The sequence below is a fragment of the Conger conger genome, chromosome 4, assembly GCF_963514075.1.
Source record: "Conger conger chromosome 4, fConCon1.1, whole genome shotgun sequence".
NCBI lineage: Eukaryota > Metazoa > Chordata > Actinopteri > Anguilliformes > Congridae > Conger > Conger conger.
In genome coordinates this window covers 75,842,036-75,848,437 of record NC_083763.1, presented here as the reverse complement: position 1 = coordinate 75,848,437, position 6,402 = coordinate 75,842,036, and the positions used below count along the sequence as shown (strand labels likewise).

At 42.8% G+C, this 6,402-nt stretch overlaps 1 non-coding gene across 1 annotated transcript; it reads left to right on the top strand.

The window, feature by feature from the left end:
* The first annotated feature begins 793 nt into the window (after positions 1 to 793).
* trnaa-ugc (transfer RNA alanine (anticodon UGC)) lies at positions 794 to 865 on the top strand. Its single transcript has one exon. It is a non-coding gene; the product is annotated as a tRNA-Ala (tRNA).
* The last annotated feature ends 5,537 nt before the right edge of the window (positions 866 to 6,402 follow it).

Here is a 6,402-nt window from a genome sequence, read left to right as displayed (position 1 = left end):
GACCTTTACATTTGACATTTCAGTCATTTGGCAGACGCTTTTAATCCAAAGCGCATAGGTTCTTCCACAAGTTAAAGCATCACATCCATAACTCGTAAAATACACATGAAAAAAAAAAAAAAAAAAAAATCTATATATATATATATATATATATATATATATATATATATATGACTAATCACTAAGGGTTATGAGGTTAGGCCTATGAAATCATACATCGATTGGTGAATTTGAGACAAGCGCCAGATCGCACTAAACCATAGTGATAGCGCAGAACGCGAGGGATTACACACGTTTTTATTATTATCATTATTTTATTTTAATATATACATATTTTATAACAACCAGCATAAAGACCAGTGTATATTTCCCATATATTTATACAACATGGCATCATCATGGACTTGCTAACTAGCACGGTCACTAACTAGCAGTCAGGGCGTTCCCCATGCACCCAACAGCAGCCCATATTCTATTATCTCCATGGACCTTTCGTTCATCATTTTGGTTTTTTGGCTGAACTCTGTAGCTTGGAAACATGCAGTCGAGCATTTATCCCCAACAGTACATAATAATACTTTTTCATCTCAGAGTAAGCGATAGGCTAAGCGTTAAACTAAAAAAAAAAGCACTTAATAAATAATTTGTTGACGAACGTATTTTATTTTATTCTTTTTTTTCGCCATTTGTAGGGACAGCTGCGCGCGCTGCGAGGCTCAGATGGATCCTGCCACACGTGATATGTATCGATTACATATCCGTGTTGTGGGCTACTGGAGAAGGCCGCGCAGAAGGGGATGTAGCTCAGTGGTAGAGCGCATGCTTTGCATGTATGAGGCCCCGGGTTCAATCCCCGGCATCTCCATGGAAACCTTTTTGGCATGTAGCCTAATGAGTAAGAGACATAACCGCGAGCCGGAAGGTTGGGGACTCCAGCCCCGGCGTCGCCACGATAATATCCACATATCTATCCACAGCTGCACCCCCACCGCACCATCCGCCACCAAACACCGGAGAACTGCAGCAGCCCCTGCTGGAACACAATGGTATTACGCCTGTTTCAGCTCCAATGCATTGATTAAGCGAAGTCATTATTTGGACACCAGCTGTTCCAGATGCAATTGAGCTGCTGACTGACAGGTCAATCCTTAATGGGCCGGACGTTCTGCTCCGACAGGTGACCTAGCCTGCTTCAGAGAGACAGGCAGATGTGCAGACAGAAGGATAGGCCGACAACACATTTTTACAAAGATTTTACAAATACAGACAACCGCGCGCACACACACACACACACACACACACACACACACACACACACACACCAGATGAAAAGGCTGTGCACACGAATGCACCTACACACACCGTCATACACACATGCCAAGGGCAAGACATTGTGTGCACATTCACATGTGCACGGACACACTTATCCACACACACAGCAGACGGGCAGACGGATATTCAATTAATTGCACACCTGGACCTGTTAATCATGTGACCTAATCGGGTACAACATTAGTGTTCCACTCCAGCAGAAACTCACAGGGAAAAAGCGGGCTTCCCATTGGCTGCTGCAAGAAAACCCACAATCCTCCTCTCACAGTCCTACGTCAAGTGTCATGAGCACTTTCATGTGTGTTTATTAACAAAACGCCCACAAATTTGGTGTCTCGGTGGCGCAGCCTGTAGAGCACTGACCGCATGCTCATTGCGAGCCGCGACGTCGGCGGTTCGAATCCGACCGTCCGACATTTGTCGCATGTCTTCCTCTCTCTCGCTCCCATTCTTCCTGTCTCTCTATACTATGTACTATCCAATAAAGCTGAAAAAGGCCTAAAAAAAAACGCTTACAAATTCATATTTAAAACATCCCATCCAGCATGTCAGTCATAACCACAACAGGCGTCACTGTTTGATTGAATGAAAAGAAGAAAACAAAGATAGCATACTGATTTCTGTAAAGAAAATCAATTGAGGCATATAAAGAAAGCACAAAATGGCAAACAAGGTTCTATAAAGATAAAAGATTAAAATAAACTCTCTTTGTCACATTTTCCCTCTTCAATCCCGAAGCTCATTGATTTAAGACCGATTATCTGTCATATTCAAATATACACCGATCAGATGCAATTCACTTATGATTATCTGCCTATATAAGTACACATATCATATAATGAAATAGTATTCATAGATACGTTTATACAGTTTTAAGCATTAGTAATCATGAAAAAACTGGTTTCAGCAGGTGGCTTTAAAATTGTGGCTGCTGATCGTTGTACGTATCGTATGTATGTATGCGTATTTCGATTAATCTTTATGAATAAATATAACACATACACGTGTGCGTGAGCTGTTTGTATGCATGTGTGAATGTATGATGAACACACACGGACCACCTGTTCTTGTGAGAGCAGCGACTGAAAGAATGTGTTGTCAGTGTTCACTCCCACCTGAAACTGGAGCGCGCGATGGGGAGGCCTGGCCGAGGCGTGTAACTAGCGGCCCCAGCCATGGATCAAACCGCTCCGTTCTGCCATAGTTGACTTTCCGGCGCAACCTACAGGTCGATGGAGGATGGGCATCCCCTGATAACATTTCTTCCGGGGAGTTTTTTCCCTACTGTGGTGTATTCTGTGCACCCACACACACACACACACACACACACACACATATATATATATATATATATATATATATATATATATATATATATATATATATATATATATATATTAAACAAATTATTGATTATGGTGTGAATTAGCAAACAATTCACCGTATGTATATATCGCCTGGATTGAACATCCGTATATGAAAATATAGGTATCACTAGGGGGCGATCTCAGATCAATTGGCGAAACCAGTCGCTCGAAAATTGCCCCCCTTGCCCTGAGCGTGCTGTAATCGGGCTGGCCTCTAGTGGCCACGCGCGACGTGACAGCAGTCGGCTCCCCCCCCCTATCTCTACCTCTCCTCGTCCTTGAGAAGATTGTAAAAAAAAAAAAAGTACAATAATCAAAATAGCAACATCTTGTATATTAATATATTCATTCAGGGCTATTAATTTACGTTTTTGTCAAATACATCAACAAGTCAAATACATTCCTCAATTTCACAAATTTATTATTCAAAAGAAGGCTTGCTTCTTATTTATAAACGGTATGAATAATAACACTGTTTTTTTTAAAGAATGTATTTAGATGATCAATGATATAAATTAGGGTCACGAGATGAAGAGACCCTCAATTGCGGAGCCAAAGTTGTTTTCACTGTCTTCCTCAGAAATATTCACTTGAAAATACACGAGAGGTTAGTGAGATGAGAGATTCCTTGGAAGTCCCCGAAAGGAAGTTTGCGTCGCGTCGCGTTTGGCCATAAAATCTCAAGAACAGCGTGCATATTGAAAATGCTAGTGTTTCGTTACGCGGGCAAACCAATGCTGTGTTGTTTTATGAAAGTCTAACAAACTGTACACGGTTGAAAACGTAATGTCATTAGCGGAAATGTTTCTCAGTCGTTATTTCAATACCATATCACTAGCCGGTTCTAGGTTCAGATGAAATCATAGCTACTGGATACGGTGATATTGGTAGCGAACTTCGTTCTAAATGAACTGAAATGTTTTTATAGGTATATAATAATAGCGACGTTTCTTATTAAAATATATTCCACCACACGATTCTGTAAATAATACGATGTCTTTATATGCCGTGTTTGATCAATTCCGCCTCCCATTTTACGTAACTGACGAGTCCTTTAGCCGTGGTTGCCTAATATGCATGATGAATACTGTTCCTTTCGGGACGCATATAAAAGTTTATTTGAGGAGCAAACTGATGAGTCGCCGAATCGTCAGGTTTCAGCCTTCCTTCCTGCTAATGACACGAATTGAGTATTCCCAAACATTGCAATAGTGTATCGCATGTATCTCACAATTGCTGTGAGCAGTGCGCAAGCAGAGCGCTCTTTCAGCAGGCTAAAGCTATCGAAAACATACCTGCGCTCTACAATGACCGAGGAGCGTCTTTCTCAGCTTGCACTCTCTGATCGAGAGGAGACAAAGAATATTGATCTGGAAAAAGTTGCCGACAATTTTGCAAAAATGGAATATAGAAAGACTTTGTCGGCCTGATGCATGTATGGTAGGCTATGGTGGATGTTAAATTAAACAAGAGTTGTGCATTTCCTCAGGAAAATGCGGAGTGTGATTGCGGCAAATCGGTGGACTATTGCTACTACTGCTGCTAATACTAATGTGTTTAAATATTTCTATTTAGAAGCTGGTGCACAGGTCTACCTAATAAAGTGATCACCGAGTGTATTTGAGCTGTGCTAGAGGGCAAGGCTATTGTGACATCAAATCGGTGGACTTTTGCTAGTAGTTTAAATATTTGCATTTACAAGCTGGTGTTACAGAGAGTATAAGAACATTTGGATGTATAATAGCCCATATGTAGTGTAAAAATTGAGAATTAAAAAAAAACCAAGAGAATCTGGTGAGGAACAGCCCGTCACCAGAAACGTTGGTTGTTATTTTTCCCAGACTTCTTGCAAAAATTAACTGAGTGTCGCGAACAGGATGCAAGATAGCCCGAAGGAACCCCGCCGTCTGTTCCAAAGCCACGCGACGGCGCACAGAACTGCTGACGTGGCACTGCAGAGCTGCGGGCTCCTGACCGCGCGCTTTTCCCCTGACCGCCTTGCCTTGGCACGAGCACGTTTCTTCTCTGTGGCACGCGGGAGGTATTTCTCAAGACGAAATTCTTAAATGCCTTTTAATTTCGGACGTCGGTAAATCACCTGGATATTACGGAACTCAACTGTATTTAAATAGGTCCAGCCACAGGTAAAATGGCATTACTGGAGTACCTACCCAGTTTCTTCGGTAAAGGAGATGCACACATTTGTCATTATCTTGCCGGAATGTAATTTCGGAGTTGGAACTTTTGTCTACAACCTAATGCGATGCTCTGTTAATAATGTAACTGCACATAATGCAAAAATATATACTTTTTTGCCTCGTGTAAAAAGTTATTAAATTACACAACCTCATGTCTCTCTATGCTATACATTATATAAAATATCCTTTTTTTTTTTTTTACATTATAGGCAAATACATTATGATTTTTTTTATCTATGACAACTGTTGCAGTTTATATGAATATTACAGTTAGGAGTTGCTATGGTTGCCACAGCCATGAACGTCCAAGGCGGTTGACTGGCGCGATTTGGCAAGCTAAAAGGAGACACCTCCGGCTTGGGAGGCCGATCGTGGCTCTTTGTTGCGGCGGAATGGAAATCTGCGATGCATTTCAGTGGCCTGGTGTGTGCATATCGGGGGGGATGCGAGCTTTCACCAAGAATGACAGCCAAAAACACCAGCAAAAACGTTAAGGCTGCATGTTTTTCTACACAACCAACATTCTCCACCTTTAATTGTACTTTAACCTCGTTTCTGCTTAATATTTACTTTTGTGTTCAGTGTGTTGCAAATGTGCTTGAAATAACCTCTACGAATGAACTCCCTTCTCCCGCATCCAGACGCTCAGCTCTAATTGGCCGAGATCTCCCACACCCTTTAACCCAATTGGCAGATATATTGCAGCCAATCACAAGAGCAGACATTCTGCTCACATATGTAGTACATTGGTGGAGGGGAGACGACGTCATTGAATATCGAGTGAATCCCCAAAAACAATCCTCCTCCCCGCCCCCCCCCCCCCCGCATAAAGGCATTTGATTTCTGTGTGAGGTCGCGCCTGAGATTCTGTGACCACCCAGTCAGGACGTCCATACTCACGGTATCACCAACACCCAGCATAGCATTCAGATCCTTTCCCTCAAAATCCAGGACATGTTCCATCAGAAAAGCAGCAAAAATGGCAATAAAAATTCATTTTTGTCTAATGAGCTGTAAGTTTTAAGGCTGAATGACTAACGAGAGTCTGTGGTCTTAAACCTGAAGAACCATATATTCCACTATGCTGAGACCCACACTACATGGGATATTCAATAAAATAAAAAAATATATATTCTTAAATAATTTTAACTGCGACATGTCATCGAAGACAACTATAACGTCAAATTTTGAAAACATTTAAACCTTTATCTATCCACGCCTAAAGACCACATCCCTGCCCAGACCCCCCCCAAGGGCCACATCCCTGCCCAGAACCCCCAAGGGCCACATCCCTGCCCAGACCCCCCCAAGGGCCACATCCCTGCCCAGACCCCCCCCAAGGGCCACATCCCTGCCCAGACCCCCCCAAGGGCCACATCCCTGCCCAGACCCCCCAAGGGCCACAACCCTGCCCAGACCCCTGTAAACGGGCGGAGGAAGAGGGCGAGCATGAACGGAGACGGGAGCACAAACACAGGAGCGGGGCGGGGCCGTGGGCCTGGAAA